Source organism: Tiliqua scincoides, chromosome 1 (assembly GCF_035046505.1).
Source record: "Tiliqua scincoides isolate rTilSci1 chromosome 1, rTilSci1.hap2, whole genome shotgun sequence".
Taxonomy (NCBI): Eukaryota; Metazoa; Chordata; class Lepidosauria; order Squamata; family Scincidae; genus Tiliqua; species Tiliqua scincoides.
The window spans coordinates 130,660,783-130,676,336 of record NC_089821.1 but is presented as its reverse complement, the minus strand read 5'-3'; the positions used below and the strand labels follow the sequence as shown (position 1 = coordinate 130,676,336).

Below are 15,554 nucleotides of genomic sequence, written 5' to 3'. Positions count from 1 at the left end.
CAGAACGATGCAATAAAGTTTTGAGAGGGTGATCTCAATACTTTCTTTTCCGTGCTATTCCATACTTTGATTTACCTAAAGCTAGTAAAGTTAGTTATTGAATTTGTTTCCAAATGCCCTTCTGTTTTATACCTCTACTAGGACTACCTCATTTTAAAAGATTACTTGTTTTCCTTTTGCAAGCATATCCAGAGTCTCTCAGCCTCAACAGAAACAAGTCATAGATCTCACAAGCAGCCAAGAACCCCTTCAGGTTTAACTGCTCTCACTCAAATCCTCCTAGAAGCCAGTAACCAGAGAATTGACTAGGTAGTTCAAATCAATATATGAAATGCAGCTGCCGCTGCTGCCACTACTCCCTTTCTTTGCAGTTTTTTCCTTAAGAGTTGCCAGTTAGAATGCTGCAGGGCAAGCAGAATCCACAAACAGCAGGCATCTGAAAGAATTACAGCCCTATCAGGTAAGTCTGCAATCACTATGCTCTGACCCATAATCCCCATCTTCTCCCTTCTTGCCCCTACACCCAGTATAAAATTTTGGCTTAGTCTTATTGTCTTTGGCTTCTCTTTTCATCACATACCCACAAGTTCCAGTTCTGTTTTTCAGCCTGCCTATTTTACCAGATTAAATGTTTTGCAGTTCTTCAAAGTATCATCTCACACAACCTTTGCTCCCTGCATGCAGCTTCTCATGACCTTACAAGCAAGATTTCTTCAGAGCATCCTCAACATCCCATCACTTTTGCCCTCACTTCAATCCATCCTTTCCGTGGTTTCAGGTTTCCAAGCTCACTGCCTATTCAGTCACATTTCTGAATTCCTGGTCTTTTAATATCTTTCTCCTGAGACTTAGTACTCTATTTGATCCACAAAGTTACTCTTGTTCGTACAGCCTGTGTGAAGTGGTCTTAATCCCAGCTAAACGTTTCAACCAACCAGGCATATAATATAGACATTATCAGGGACTATGAATAAAATGACAATTTACAGTGGCCCCATCTATTTTTAAAGTATAATCACCTAAGGCAAAAGCCATTATATTTATTCTGTCTAACCTGCAAATATTATTCCATTCTGTGGTGATCAAAGTTCATATTGTAGTTGGAATTGTTCTACAGTTCAACCTCAATATCTGCGGCGGTTCTGTTCCAGAATCCCCAGCAGAAACAAAAATCCACAGATACCTGAATTGTCTTTTAAATGCCTTTAAAAAGGAAAACTGCCAAAATTGCTTTTCTTACCTTTGCACAGTCAAACTGTGAGGTTTCCAATCCTCTCAGGGCTAAAAATAGCTCATTAGATGCACTTCCAGGTCTCTCAGCATCAGTATATACCACATTCAGCCACTAAAGATGCATTGCTAATGCAATGGAAAGGAATAAAGTCATTTCATTATATTCAACACTTCTAATGGCCGAATGTAGTACACACATCACTTAATGACATAGGATGGACTGCATATCAGCCCAAGATCAACAAAGAGGCTCTTAATGAGATAATCAAGTCTTCAGTAGCCTGCCTACCAAGTGTCTGTTTACACAACAAAGAAAGGACTCTTAACAAGGGAATCAGATCTCCCATAGCCTGCAGCAAAGTGTCTGTTTACACAACAAAAAAAGAAGCTCTTAAGAGGTTCTTAATGAGGCAATCAGTGCAGTGAGTGTCTGGCATGGAGAATGTGTTTACACAAACACACTAAATGGGGCTAAATATTCACATAATGACCTAATCACATAACGACAGGGATCGGAGAATATAGTCCCATCATTAAGTGACACACACCTATATATACCAATGCTGGGAGACCCAGACATACATCTTCAGAGCTATTTTTAGCCCTGGAGGATTGGAAATTGCATGGTTTTGCTGCACAGAGGCTGAAAACCCAAACTTCACACACTTTGTTTCTATTTAAAGACAGTTAAACTGGGACTCAGGCATCTGCAGTAAGTCAAAACCACAGATGCCGGGGTCGGACAGTATAGACATTCTGACACAAGGGTCAAACATGTCTCCTATAGGCTGCTGCTCCCTTCCAAAGTGAGCATGCCATAATACCTGGTAGGGCAAATTTCCCTTGGACTATATAAGCGAATGTAATTCATTCCACAGTGAAAGAGATGGTGGGCAATTATACTCTTTACTCCAAACATCCCTTCGAATTTTCTAACTCTAGAGCTGGGGAGCCCAAACCCCGGCCCTGGCACCACCCCGGCCCTGGATACCCTCAGGGAGCCCCCGGTATCCAATGAGCCTCTGGCCCTCTGGAGACTTGCTAGAGCCCGTACTGGCCCGACGCAACTGTTTGACCTCTCATGAGAGCTGAGGGATGAGGGCTTCCTCCACTGCTTGCTGTTTCACATCTCTGATGTAGGAGTAGCAGCAGTAAAGGAAAGGCCAGCCTTGTTTTGTGCAAGGCCTTTTATAGGCCTTGAGCTATTGCAAGACCTTCATTTGTGCATTCAAATAAGTTCATCTTTAATATATTCATTTATATATTATACTTATGTAAGTTTATTCATAATAAACTTATGTAAGTTTATTCAAATTTTAAATGTAAATTAATTCTTTTTTACCCAGCCCCGAAACAGTGTCAGAGAGATGATGTGGCCCTCCTACCAAAAACTTTGGAAACCCCTGCTCTAGAGCAATGGTTCTCAGGCTGACATGACACACCAGCCCAAGAACCACTGCCCCTTTTCCCTTAAGGGGCAGGGGGAAGGCAGGGTCATGATCCTCAGGACTGCGCTGCTGCCAGGGACTAAGTGGCCTTTTCTGTTTGTTTTTTTTTACAACTAATCACCCTTGCACCATCTCCTGGGGTCCAGGGAGCCTCTGCAGGATTCCCCATATCTTAAAAAGTTAAAAAAATGCTATTGCAACCCACTTCCAGTTTTGCTGAAGTGGGTTACAATCACAATTTTTTGAACTTTCCAAGATGCAGGGAATCCTGCAGAGGGCTCCATGGGGCTCCCTGCAATCCACGCCCCTGCAAAGACTTCTCAAATTCTACACAAGAGTTTGAGAACCACTGCTCTAGAGCAGGGATCTCCAAACCCCAGCCTGGGGGTCAAATGCGGCCTGCGGCAAGCCTCTATCCGGCCCACAGCCAGCCTCTGATCCCAAGAGCCTCTGGCCCAGTTGACCAAATACAACCGGAGTTGTGCTTGTGGGGCGGGGGAATGAGGGTCCATTTAAGTGTGTGTTTTATTTCTTGGGCTGCGTTGGTGCTTGGAGAAATCCTGGACATTTGAGCCCATCTAAGTTCTATCTCTGTTTAATTTCTTTTTCCGGCCCTCGACATTATGCCAGATATCTGATGCAGCCCTTCAGCCAAAAAGTTTAGAGACCCCTGCTCTAGAGCACTGTTTCTCGAACTGTGGATCACGACCCATTCGGTAGGTCACAACCTGGTCTTTGGTGGGTTGCAATAGGCAGGTGGCCACTATCTTGCAAGACAGCAAATGAGGTGAGTGGTGCCATCTTGGAAGCTGGCAAAACTAAACCTGGGCATCGCCATTTTGAAAGGTTCCAGTCAGCCTAGAGAAGCTTTAAGACTGCTGCTGGGATGAGTGAATTAAGCAAGTTGGTGACGTGCAGGAGTATGTAACGTGGGCAGGGAGAATTGGGGGTGGGAGAGAGTGAATTAAGCATTCTGGTGATCTGCAAGGTTACGTGAAATGGGATGTAGGAATTGCTGTGATGGCAATGGTGATGATTGTCCTGGCAGTTGCCCTTTTTAAAAAGAAAAAGAAAAAAGAATGCCTCTTGCGGCTCTGAGGATGTTCTTTTACACTGTTCTCAGAGCATCTTGAGGGAAATTTCTTCCACTTCTTACTCTCCTTCCCCCAGTTCTTCTTCACACCCTCTCCCTTCCTGCTACTACCAAATCCCTAGTTTTCCAACCTCAAGTCCCTCTGGTTAACCTTCAGATTTCCTATCCTACTACCCACCTTGTTTACATCATTATACACATCCTTTCTCTTGAAAAGTGGAAGAGGAAAGTCTTACTTCTACCTAGTAACCACTTGAAATTATTTAAAGTCGAAGGTGGGGAAGGTGAATCTCTTGATCTTATTCAAGGAATGGTCTCTGAAATGAAAGGCAGAAATCTGCCCTTGGGCTCTGTTTTGCAGCCTCACTGGTGGGTGGGGGGGTGGGGGTGGGGGGTGTGTAAGACACAGTTTTGTAAGCCTGACTTGGGATTGGTGCAGTAGGAAGCCCTGGCTTACTAGTGTGGCTCTGATAAGCTACTTTCATTTTTGCTTTCATTTTTCTGGGTTTCCAGCTCATGGAATTGTGACTTACTTCTAATAAGCTGAGATGCTGACATTCCTGCAAGCAGACCTTAGAATAATATTTGTTCTGGCAACCCTGCAGTCCAAGATATTATTTTGTTGTGTCAATGCTGTCAATAGGCTTTTTCGCCTTACACTTTACTATTAGAAAATGGCCAAGAAATAACACAATAAAAGCCAATAAAATGCCATGAGCTACTCTCCCTTTAATACAGTCAATACTTGTGCCTCCAGACATGGTGTTGACTGTATTAAAGGGAGATGACCTTTCCTGCTTAAAGACATCACTACAAACTCTGGTATCACAATGAGGGCACTTCCTATTTGATGTCACTTCCAGCAACAACATCACTTCCAGGTTGATGACATCACTTCCGATGGGTCCCAGACTGTCATTCTCAAAAGTGAGTCCCATGCTAAACAGTTTAAGAACCACTGCTCTACACTGTCCCAAGAAAAAACCCAGCACTTGACAAGCATCCAGAGTGTGCCAGTCCCACTCCTTTGGGGTTTAGGGTAAAAAGGTAACACAATGTCTTCTGATCTGTGAAACTTAGAATTAATTTTTGGAATAAAGGATGAGTAAAGATTATGAAAAATACATAACTATTTACTCAGAGCAGGGGTGCCCAAACCCCAGACCAGGGGCCATTCGCGGCCCTTGGGGGACCCCTAATCCAGCCCGCGGGGAGCCCCTAGTCTCCAATAAGCCTCTGGCCCTCAGGAGACTTGCAGGAGTCCACGCTGGCATAAAGTCCCACAACTGCTATCAGCATGAAGGCAACTGCTCGACTTCCCATGTGAGCTGCTGGCCAAGCGCTCCCTCCTCTGCTTGCTGTTTCCCAGCTGTGATTCAGCAGCGGCAATGAAGGAAAGGCTGGACCTGCTTTGTGCAAGGCCTTTTATAGGCCTTGAGCTACTGCAAGACCATCACTCATTCATATAAGTCTCACCTCTATATTCATTTATGTAAATTCAAATGTAAATTCAAATGTAAATTCATTTTTTCCCTGCCCCCAACAGTGTCAGAGATGTGACCCTCCTGCCAAAAACTTTGGACACCCCTGACTTAGAGTGTTAATCTAATACTCATCAAGAACACCATCTTGTGTGCCAATATTTGAGTAGGCACCTAGCCACAGGTTCAAAGAAAAGAAGACCTTCAAAACCAAGCTGAGGTCCCAGAAGAAACCAGAGAAAGGGGGTACAGAAGGATGCCTTCCTTAGCAACTTGTGTATAGGAGGATTGAAAAATATATCCCTCTCCCAAGAATGTCCCAGAAAAGATATAAAGGCTGACACTTGACACATGAGCATGCTAATACTCAAATCCCTTTCCAGGTTTGATAAGAAAAATTCAAAATGTTTAACTGAAAGATGATCAAGGGAACGTCTTTCTTCCAACACCACTCAACAAATAGACACCGTGCTGAGTTGTACACCAAGTCAGCTGAAGGTCTCCTGGTTAAATGTAAAGTACTTGTAACAGCCTCAGTACCCAAGGCAGATGGACTCTGCCACTCAACCCCCATGCAGTTTGCTGTTGCACATCCAGCTGAGGATGAAGCACCTGCCCCTCCATAAGGGACCTCTCCAGTGGCAAAGCTGTCATGGTGGCTGAGTAGGTATCTCAGTCAGATTCCTGAACCATGAGTGTCCAGACTAGCAGGGGGCTACAAGAACCATTTCTGCTCATTCCTCCCTTATCTTCAGAAGAACCTTTGGAATCAGATGGAAGGGAGAAAGAAAGCAATACAGTGTTTCTAGTGACCACAGCATGCCCAATCATTGCACAGATCTGCCCTGGAGAAAAACTTTTAATCTGATGGTTGGTGGCCTACACAAACATGTCCATTCTCCCCCTAAAGCCTTCAACAATCAGCCACAAACATCCAGATTCAGATACTATTACAAATTATTTGCTGAGCCAACCCACCATCACAATGGCTTCGCTAGGGAAATGTTCTGCAGGCAGAAAAGAACCGCAGTGGGTGTCTCAGAACCCTGAGGAAATGATACCTTGGAGCTCTTAGGCTTAGAGCAAACACCCCCCTACTCATTATCAAGTTTCTGAGACAGTTCTAGGCTTCTGCTATTTTAGGTAGATGTTCAGGAAAATATTTATAACAGGTACCTTGCGGGTCTTCTGTCTGGATCTCCAGGGAACAGGCAGTCTTAAACGCCTCTGACTGCTACTGGACAAACTCAAAGCTGACTATGCCAGAGGGAAGATTACATTGCTGGGCCCCAAAACATTCTGCAGAAGCCTAAAAGGGCAGAAGATGTACGGGGAGAATGGCAATGGGAAGTCTCTGGCTTCCTACCATGCTCATTACTAATGGGTCTTCACAGAGGTCTTCCCAATATCATTCACTCAGTTCATAAGAATGATCTTGGGAGCTCATACTCTAACAGCTTTGCAGAATGCTTAGTTTCTCACAATAAATAGATATGGCTCTGCCAGTCAAACAGTATGGACGTTTGCTTCCCATCTCATGATATCTAGTGACTGTCAACCCTCTTGCTTCTGCCATGTTCTGGACACTTCTGACTACACACACCTAGAATCCCATTTGCTTCCAAATAAGGGTGCATAGGGTTTCAGTCTTAGCCTTCTAGTAAATTATCATATTTGATATTCTTATATTCATACAAGTGGATGAAGAGTCAATAGCACATGAGCAGACAAACCAGTGCATCGTCTTGAAGGGCATGAACTGTAGCCTCCAACAGTAGGAGGAGCCGTTTCTTCACTTCCTACACCTGACTTCTTTGCCTTCTTGGTTTCCTGTTGATTGTTGGGCCAAAGTAAAAAAGCCTTTAGCTATCTTGTTCCTGTTTCTTTTCTTGTGGGAAGACTTTACAACTTTGTTGTATGTGAGACATACAACTTGGAAGAATCAAAGAAATGTATATCCATAAGGCTGCACTCTTACCTCGGAATAAACCCCACTGAACATAGCTGGTCTTCTGAACAAACATGTATAAAACTGTACTGTAAGTAACAGTTTTTTTAGTGCAAATGCATGTAGAAGTCAATAATCTGTGCCTGGATTATGCTGATAAATTGTACAAAGATCATATTTAGTTACAAACTATTACATTTTAATTCCTGTATCAGTGTGTTACATGATGCTCCAGAAATACATGCATTTCAAAATGGTCATGTTTAAATCCATTATGTTAACTAGTCTTTCTTCTTGACTATTTAAATCAAGAAGTTGGATTAACTCACTCCATTTGAAGGAACATACCCTTGAATGTCAAACACAAGCAATTAAAGTGATGGTTTATTCAATTCAGCTTTGAGGGGAAAGACCAAAAGACTGGGTCTACATAGGCCACTACAGAGTTTAAAAAGGAAACACTCTTCAGTTTAGTTGACAGTCCGTGGGAGTTCCTGGTACTTAGCATGCATGTATCTGGTTGTCTTAAAATTATTCCTTAGCCTGGAGTCACAGTTAATATGAAGTGCTTCTTCCTTGCCATCTGCTTGTAGACACTTATTCAGATTTCCAAGGGTCTCGGCTATGTCTTTCAAGTCTTCAGAATTGCCGAGACACATTGACAATGCTCAGCTCCGTACTTCCAAGGGTAACATCAAAAGGTGCACAGTACCTGTTCTTGTCTACCTCATCCCCTTCTGTGATGCTTTGCTATTTGCACGATAGGTTTACATGAAAATAATTTACACAATTTTAATAAACCAACTCAGCTAATGTTTAGTATTTCCATACCCAGTTAAAAAACCGTTTCCCTCTGTTAACTGTCTTCTTCCACGGCCACCTCGCTCTTCAATTTTGTTGTTATCTGTCCTTTAGCATGTTTTTCCCATTCTCATCTTTCAGCATTATCTTTGCCATGTAAAAACTCACACTCACCAACATTAGCACAGTACACAAACTAAGAAATTTGGAAAAAAATGGACTAGTTTTCAGTCTCACACTCATGACTGTTATCCCTGTGACAAACAAGCAACTTCCATGCAAGCTGTTTTCCATTAATATTTCTCTCTACTTAAGCACGTAAAAACTTTAAAAGCCCAAATGGCTAGATTTAGAAACTCATTTCCAAAGCAAATGGCATATGTCTGCTTATATCCACTATAAATTCTATTCATATTATTCACAAAACAGATTTAATTTAATGGGGAAGGGGAGAAATTAAAAGTGCATCTTGTGTAGCATTTAGGAATTCTGTTCCCAACTAAACTTGGCAAAAAGCAAGACTATTTTCCTAGTATATAAAAAAACTACACAGATAATCAGATTATGGTTTCAACTTTTTTTACAGCAAGAATTCTCAACTCACACCAAGCACAGATTAAAAAATACTGCTTTAAGTGCTGATGACAAGGAATTGAAATATAATTGGTTATATTGGCTGGGAAGCATTGTCAGAAATGTTTGCACTATATTTCTCCACTGAAATGCTCTACTGCCATAAATGTATGTATTGTTCCTGATTTTTATGAAACAATGCAACACAAATCAAATAGAGTTCTTTCAAAGTTGCAGTTTCTTACAAAGTAACATTATAAGATCATTATCGCCAGAATGCAAGACGTCACCTTTTGACATTTGGCTGGCAGAGACCCATAACAGGGCCTTTTCCTATCATGAAACCTAGACTCTGGAATTTTCTTTCCTCTTTACTGGCCTTCCACAGGGCCTGAAGATCATCTTATTCTGCCTTGCTTTTAATTTGCATGTAACTGGCCTTTATTGGCTGTTTTTTCTAGTATAGTTTTATCTTATGTAAGCCACCCCAGAGGGGTGAAATGGCAGGGTATATATCTTTTAAATAATAGTAATCTGTTCTAGAGCAGCGTTTCTCAACCAGTGGTATAGGCACCATCAGTGGTACTTGAGGTAGTATCTGGTGGTACTCACAAGACCCAAGACATCTGGACACCTACCACCTGGCAGCAAGACTTGGAATTCATCCTGAGCCTCTTACCGGTGTTTGTCGCATCACATCTGGCCTCCAAACCCAGAAGTAACTGGCAATTATGTCACTGCCAGTTACTTCTGGTGATGCTCTGAATAGGTGGACCACGTGAAGCAGTACAGCAGGAGACAAATGTTGAGAAACACTGTTCTAGAATATATTAACCTCATCCCCCGATACTTTTTATTTGACTCAGTTCTTCAGACTCCCTCTCTGAAAAGATAAGCTTAGGCATGAGTACCTGCCCTACACATGCTGCCGAAATGAAAGATAAAGATGCTTATCTGCAATCTACATATCCCATCTAGGTTTCCTTTTTATGCCTTTGTTATCTAGGTAATGACTCTATTAGCTATCCAGATGTGCCAGGGTTCATCACAGATACCACTTCCTTCCACTGTAATCTTGGCAGAAACAGAATACAGCTTAAGTTTCTGATTCAGAATTATTTGAAGTGGTATCAAAGGGCTGAGAGAACCAGATGCTATATGCAAGTGTATTGGAAAGATACCTGTGACAGTGACAGTTTCCTAAATCAGAAGAAATCATGGCAAATGTATAGTAAGCATAGCTTACATTTGTTAGAGAGACTATGTAATTCTAAAAGGTTGCTTCATGCTAATTTTGGTTGCACGAAAACCCTGTGAAAACTTAATCTCTTCTTCCGGGGTGGCATTTTAGATTTCCAAATGTAGCACAGAGAATGTTGCCATAGCTACAGTGAATTCTATGATAACTTTACTGCCTTGCGATGGCTCGATGCCTGTATGCAAGCGCTGAACTTACTCAGTTTCACTACTCAACTATCAGGCTCAAGAGCAGCCACCTTTTGATCTAGAACAGCGATTTGCAACCAGTGTGCTGTGGCACACTGGTGTGCCACAAGTGGTCCACAGGTGTGCCGTGGGATTTTGGCAAATTTATTTATTTATTAAATAAATAGCATTTATTAATAGGGCCATTGAGGGATGTGAACCCCCTACCAGCAGCATGGTGTGTCTTGTCAATTATCAAAACTGTGATGGCACACCTTCACAATTTTAAAGCCTTGTCAGTGTGCTGTGAGATGAAAAAGGTTGAAAATTGCTGATCTAGAACCTCAACACAGACCCCCCCCCACCCAGAAAATTTATTGTAATCAGAGCACCTTACAACAAAGCTTGGTTAGCCAGTGTTTCCAAGTACAAAGCAGAGTGTATTCATCCCAAAACCTAAGACAGACAGAGAAAGAAGCAAAAGCATACTCAAAGATCTAGTAAAGAAAAAATAAAAGAAACCAGAAACCCAATGAAAAATTATTGTTCAAGGGGCTAATGGGAATATCAATTAATGGTAGAAGTCATACATTGGTCATGGAAAAGGTAACTGCTTCCCAATAGCTTGCCCTGGGAAATAATTTATCAGCGAGATCAAAATCTCAGTCAATTCAGATGAGCTTCACCCCATAAGATTTAAACACTTTTAATGCTATTATTTTATTAAAGGCTCCTTGCACAATAAAACAAATTTTATTCACTATATGATTATAAATTATAGTCTACTTCTCTACTGAGAGGTTCCAGAACCCCAACTTACATACATCAATGTGGATTCACTGATATTTGACCAATGGCTATCAAGAGAAGCAAAATGTGCAGAGATCAGAGTTCAAGAAGAAAAAGAAATCAAGAATACAGACAAAAACAAATAAAATTCATTATAAATACTAAGGCTTTCACAGCCAGTACTCGTGACAATGTTCATTTCGACGTCCGGGCTGATAGGTGACAACAGCTTTATTTGACCGCAGCCTAACGTTTCACCTACTACTTTGGTAGGCACTCTCAAAGGACAAAGCTACAGCAAGTAGCTCTTCAGACAGGTCTTTTAATAGTTCTGACATAAGCAGACACCAGAAATTCATAGGACAACAGCTATGCGACCAAGCGTACTGCAATGGTGGTTCACAGACTCACAGTTTGAGAACTGCTGTACTGGAGGACAGGAAAAGGATCCAGGGTGATGGAAATCTGGGACAATGCAATCAAAATCAATCTCTCAACTGAGATAAAACAAATTATGCAACCGAGTAGGAAAAAATCAAAAGCACATATATGATTGGGGGTACTTGCCTGGTCATTAGCACATGAAAAAGATCTAGGCATTTTAGTGGACAATAAGCCAAACATGAGCAGGCGGCATGAAACAATGGCAAATGGAATTACAAGCTGCAAAGTACTGAAATCAAGGTAATGACAGTACCATATCCTGCTTCAGTCAAACCCACCCCCTGGAATACTATGTCTACTTTCAAATGCCACAGCCGAAGATGGATATTGACAAACTGGATGCCACTGTTGAAGAGGGATATTGACAGACTGGAACAAGTACAGATGACAGTGAGGGAGACCATACCCATGAAGACAAGTTGAAGGAGCCAGGCAGGTATAGTTTGGAGAAGAGATGGTTAGGAGGGAACATGATATATATCTATAAACATCTAAGGGGCTTTCATTTGCTCTGGAGGATAGTACCAGGACAAGGGAGACTTCAAAATAGCATCCTGATAGCATTAACTGTTCAGCTGTGGAACAGTCTGCCTCAGAAGGTGGTAGACTCTCCATCACTTGATGTCCTTAAGCAGAGGTTGGATAGCCACCAATCAGAGTTGTCATAACTGTGGATAGACAGCACTGGCATGGGGTTGGGATTAGTCTTGTAGGTTCCTTCCGACTGTATGATTTTACCTACTATGAACTAGACTTCAGTGAGTTCACAAGTCAGTCATTACACCAAGTACTGTACTTATTTGATCCAATGTATTCCCAAAGAGCCAGAGTCCTCCTTCAGTGCCAGTGTTTCTCAACCAGTGGTACACATACCACTGGTGGTACTTGAGGTGATGTCAGAGGTACGCGCAGGACTCCTGGACACCCACCGTCCAGCAGCAAAACCAGAAACACAAGGAAACAAACAGCAATAGGAGGTGGACAGAGCTTCAGCGCGCACTTTTCACATGCTCAATAAAACCCTTCCATACAGCCTGAGCCTCTTACCAGCATTTATTGCATCGCACCTGGTCTCCCAACCAGTAACTGCTGGTGATACTTCCAATACGTGGACCAAGCAAAGTGGTACAGCAGTGGACAAACATTAAGAAACACTGCTGTATACCAAACAAGGATAAAAGACACAGCCAAACACACCTTAGATCAGAGGTTCCCAAACTAGGCATCGTGACATTTCCAGGGGTATTGTCCCTCTGCCAAGTCCCTCAGCAGCACAAGTGAGACATGACACACTGGAGCGTTATCTTTATAGGCAATACTGAACCTGATGAGTCTGGACATTGTGCCAAGCTGCAGCACAGTGAGCTATACATCTAACTTATTAAAAATTGCTAATTATCAATCTTATCTAATATAACGATACCATAGTCTTCCGAGACTGAAGGATGCCAACAACAACTAGCAACATTTGCATAAAAATATAAAAATGCATTCTAGACCATTCAGATGCTAACAATATTTTTCATATTTGATCTGTAGCTTCAACTGAACTTTTTGTAATGAACCATCTATGGTACAAGTTTAATAGGCTTATATCTATTTGAACTACACAAACACAGATCTTGATAGAGCATATATTCTACAGGCCAACTTCATAGCTACACTGTTTGTAAACAGAGAAGACAGGACCACAAACTTGTGGCTGTTTTACCTGCTGCAAGTTCATGAAGTGTGTGGATTTTGTGCGGCACAGTTCTTTAATTCAGTGAAAGTGTTTTCTTCGAGGAAGACAAACTAAACCCCCAATAAAGGAATAGGGAAAGATATCACCACTGGAGTCTGGAACAATTTTCTGGCAAAGGCTACCAAGAAAGCTCAATACATAGGAGACTTATCACATAGCAGTAGCTCTAAGAGAATACTACCACATATTAGAACAGGTTGATACATAAGAAATTGCCTTATAATTGGTAAATTCACTGTTACAGCCTAACACTAGTGGTAACCAGAAACAGGCTTATGGCCTAGGTTTTCACAAACCAGAACACAGTTCATCAGAAACATTATCCCCACACAAGGATGCAAGAGTAAAAAAAGGCATGCGTTGTAAGAGACAGCAATAGGCTTTCAGAGCACACAAGGAAAGATTAAACTACATTTAAACCTAAACCATATGTCCTTCAAGAATCATCACAGGGTAGTGCTATGTGGTCTTCCAAGCTCCATGTCATTCTCACAACCACTCTGCAAGGACGACCACCCCACGAACTCAGTTCCATGAGATAATCTGAGATAATCAGATTATCTGCCTCAAATAATCTGAGGGCTCAATCCTATCCAACTTTTGAGCTGCGATGCAGCCCTGAGGTAAGGCAAGCAATGCTCCAACATACTGAGGAGGCCTCTGTGACTGCCTTCCCACCACAGTGTGTAGTGCATGCCCCACTGGCACAGGAAAACTGGTTAGGAATGGGTCTTGAGCCTCCCCTGGTTCTAACCGAACGTGTCACAAACAGCACACCCTACCTGTCCTCCAGAAACGGAACAAAAGCAGGGACAGAAACAGGGACGTGTGGTGGGTGGGAAGGCAGGTGAGGCAGTGCCTCCCCAGCTGAGTCCTTTGAAAAGTGCTGCTGCCGCGCGAGGCGCCCAAGCACCCCCAACCCACGCGCAACCTTGGGCACCTCGCATGGCGGCAGCGCTTCTCGAAGGACTCCGCTGGGGAGGTACTGCCTCACCTGCCTCCCCACCTACCACACATCCCTGAACAGGTGCCCTCATGCACAACAGCTGTCACCAGCACCCAGAGCACCAGTGTTACTACGTGAGAGTTGTGTTATCATGCCATCATTTTGTTTCTAGACACTCCCATGCAAAGGAGCCACAGGCCAGTAGCTCTTCTTCCCCTTCCTGGGGGGAGAGGAGCTCTGAACGGAGGGGGGAGCCTATGCTGGCCCCCTTGCTGCCCTCCCCACCTCTCCTGCCTCTGCCCTCCCAAGGGAGCTTCTCCAGCGGGGCACCGCCCCAGCCTCGCCCTGATGGGCGTCTCCACGCTCAGCTGCAGCTCCGCTCTCGCCTTCCCTCTATTCCAAGCCCCCCCCCGCGCCTCATACTCACCCCCTCTGGCCCAGACTTCGGGGAGGGGGAGGGGCTTGAGTGGGATGCGAGATGGGCGCGGCTCTTGGCCCCGCCCTCCTCATTCACAAAAAAAACACACGCATAGAATAAACAGGCGCCGCGAAGCACGCGCGCCCCTCAACAGCCGAAAGGGCGGCTCCTCCCTCCGCGCGCGGACGAGGGAGGGACGGAGGGCAGAGCAGGTGCCCATCGAGGGCCCAAGGCCCGCCTCCCTCACCCCCTTCCACAAGAACGGATGGCTCCCCTCTCCCACTCCGCCCTCCCCCCTCCCGCGCGCTCCTCGCCCAACCGGGGGCATCCGACGGGGCTCAAAAGCACCCGCCAAGACCGAAGGCGAGGCCCTGATTGGCGTTTTGGAGTGTCACTCATCTCGCAGCCCTGGACATTCTATTCCAGCCCCCCCCACACACACACGTCTTGCATCTCACCAACCATCAATCGCGTCTCACCAACCGAAAAAGGAGGGGGAGGGGAAGAGACATAAACACTCCGCACACAGAGGTAGAGGGGAGGCGCAGCCCATCCCTTTAAGGGACCCCAGAAGCCGGAGGACAAAAATTTCCCCTTCTTCAGTCGCGCGCGTTTAAAGGAAAAGTGCAGCGAACGACTGCAGAACTGGCCCCATCGCAGGACCTGTGAGGGGGGGGGGGGAAGCCACTGACCTGAGAGTCGAGACGGAGGCCGAAGCCAGGCTATGGGGGGGGCGGACAGACGACCCTCACTCAGGCAGCCGGGACGGGACGGGGGGAGGAGGGCCCGGGCGCTGGCACAGCGGTGCGCGCCGCCAACGGAATCAGCCTGTGACGGGACCCGCCATCTTGGAGTTTTCAGAGAAAAAGTCACGTGGTACAAACCACTTTTTCTGCTCCCCGAAGCCAATCAGGAGGCGATGCTATTAATAGCTCTGTCTCCCCTTCCCCCTCCCCAGCTCCTTTCGTCTCCCCCCCCCCCAGAGGACTGGAGGCAACTCTGCAGCCGCGGCTCGCGCCCGCCTGCCGAGAAAGGGAGCGAGAGGCGTGTCCCTCCCGCAGCCGCCGCATCTTTGCGGTCGCCTCTCCCCTACCCGGGCGCGCGGGCTCTGGGGAGACAAGACCCCTCGCCTGTCCCCCCCGCCCCAGCCACGCACTCGCTGCGAAGCCTGGACGCGCTGCGGCGCTTGGGCACCTTCGGGGGGTGCAGGC

At 44.7% G+C, this 15,554-nt stretch overlaps 1 protein-coding gene across 3 annotated transcripts in view; it reads right to left on the bottom strand.

The window, feature by feature from the left end:
- Window positions 1-15,184, bottom strand: part of HDAC4 (histone deacetylase 4) — a 183,269-nt gene extending 168,085 nt beyond the window's left edge. For all 3 annotated transcript variants that reach the window (XM_066628010.1, XM_066628098.1, XM_066628183.1), the window contains exon 1: window positions 15,036-15,184. The gene's annotated coding sequence lies outside the window, so the exon portion shown is untranslated. The remainder of the gene's footprint in view (window positions 1-15,035) is intronic.
- Between the last annotated feature and the right edge of the window lie 370 nt (window positions 15,185-15,554).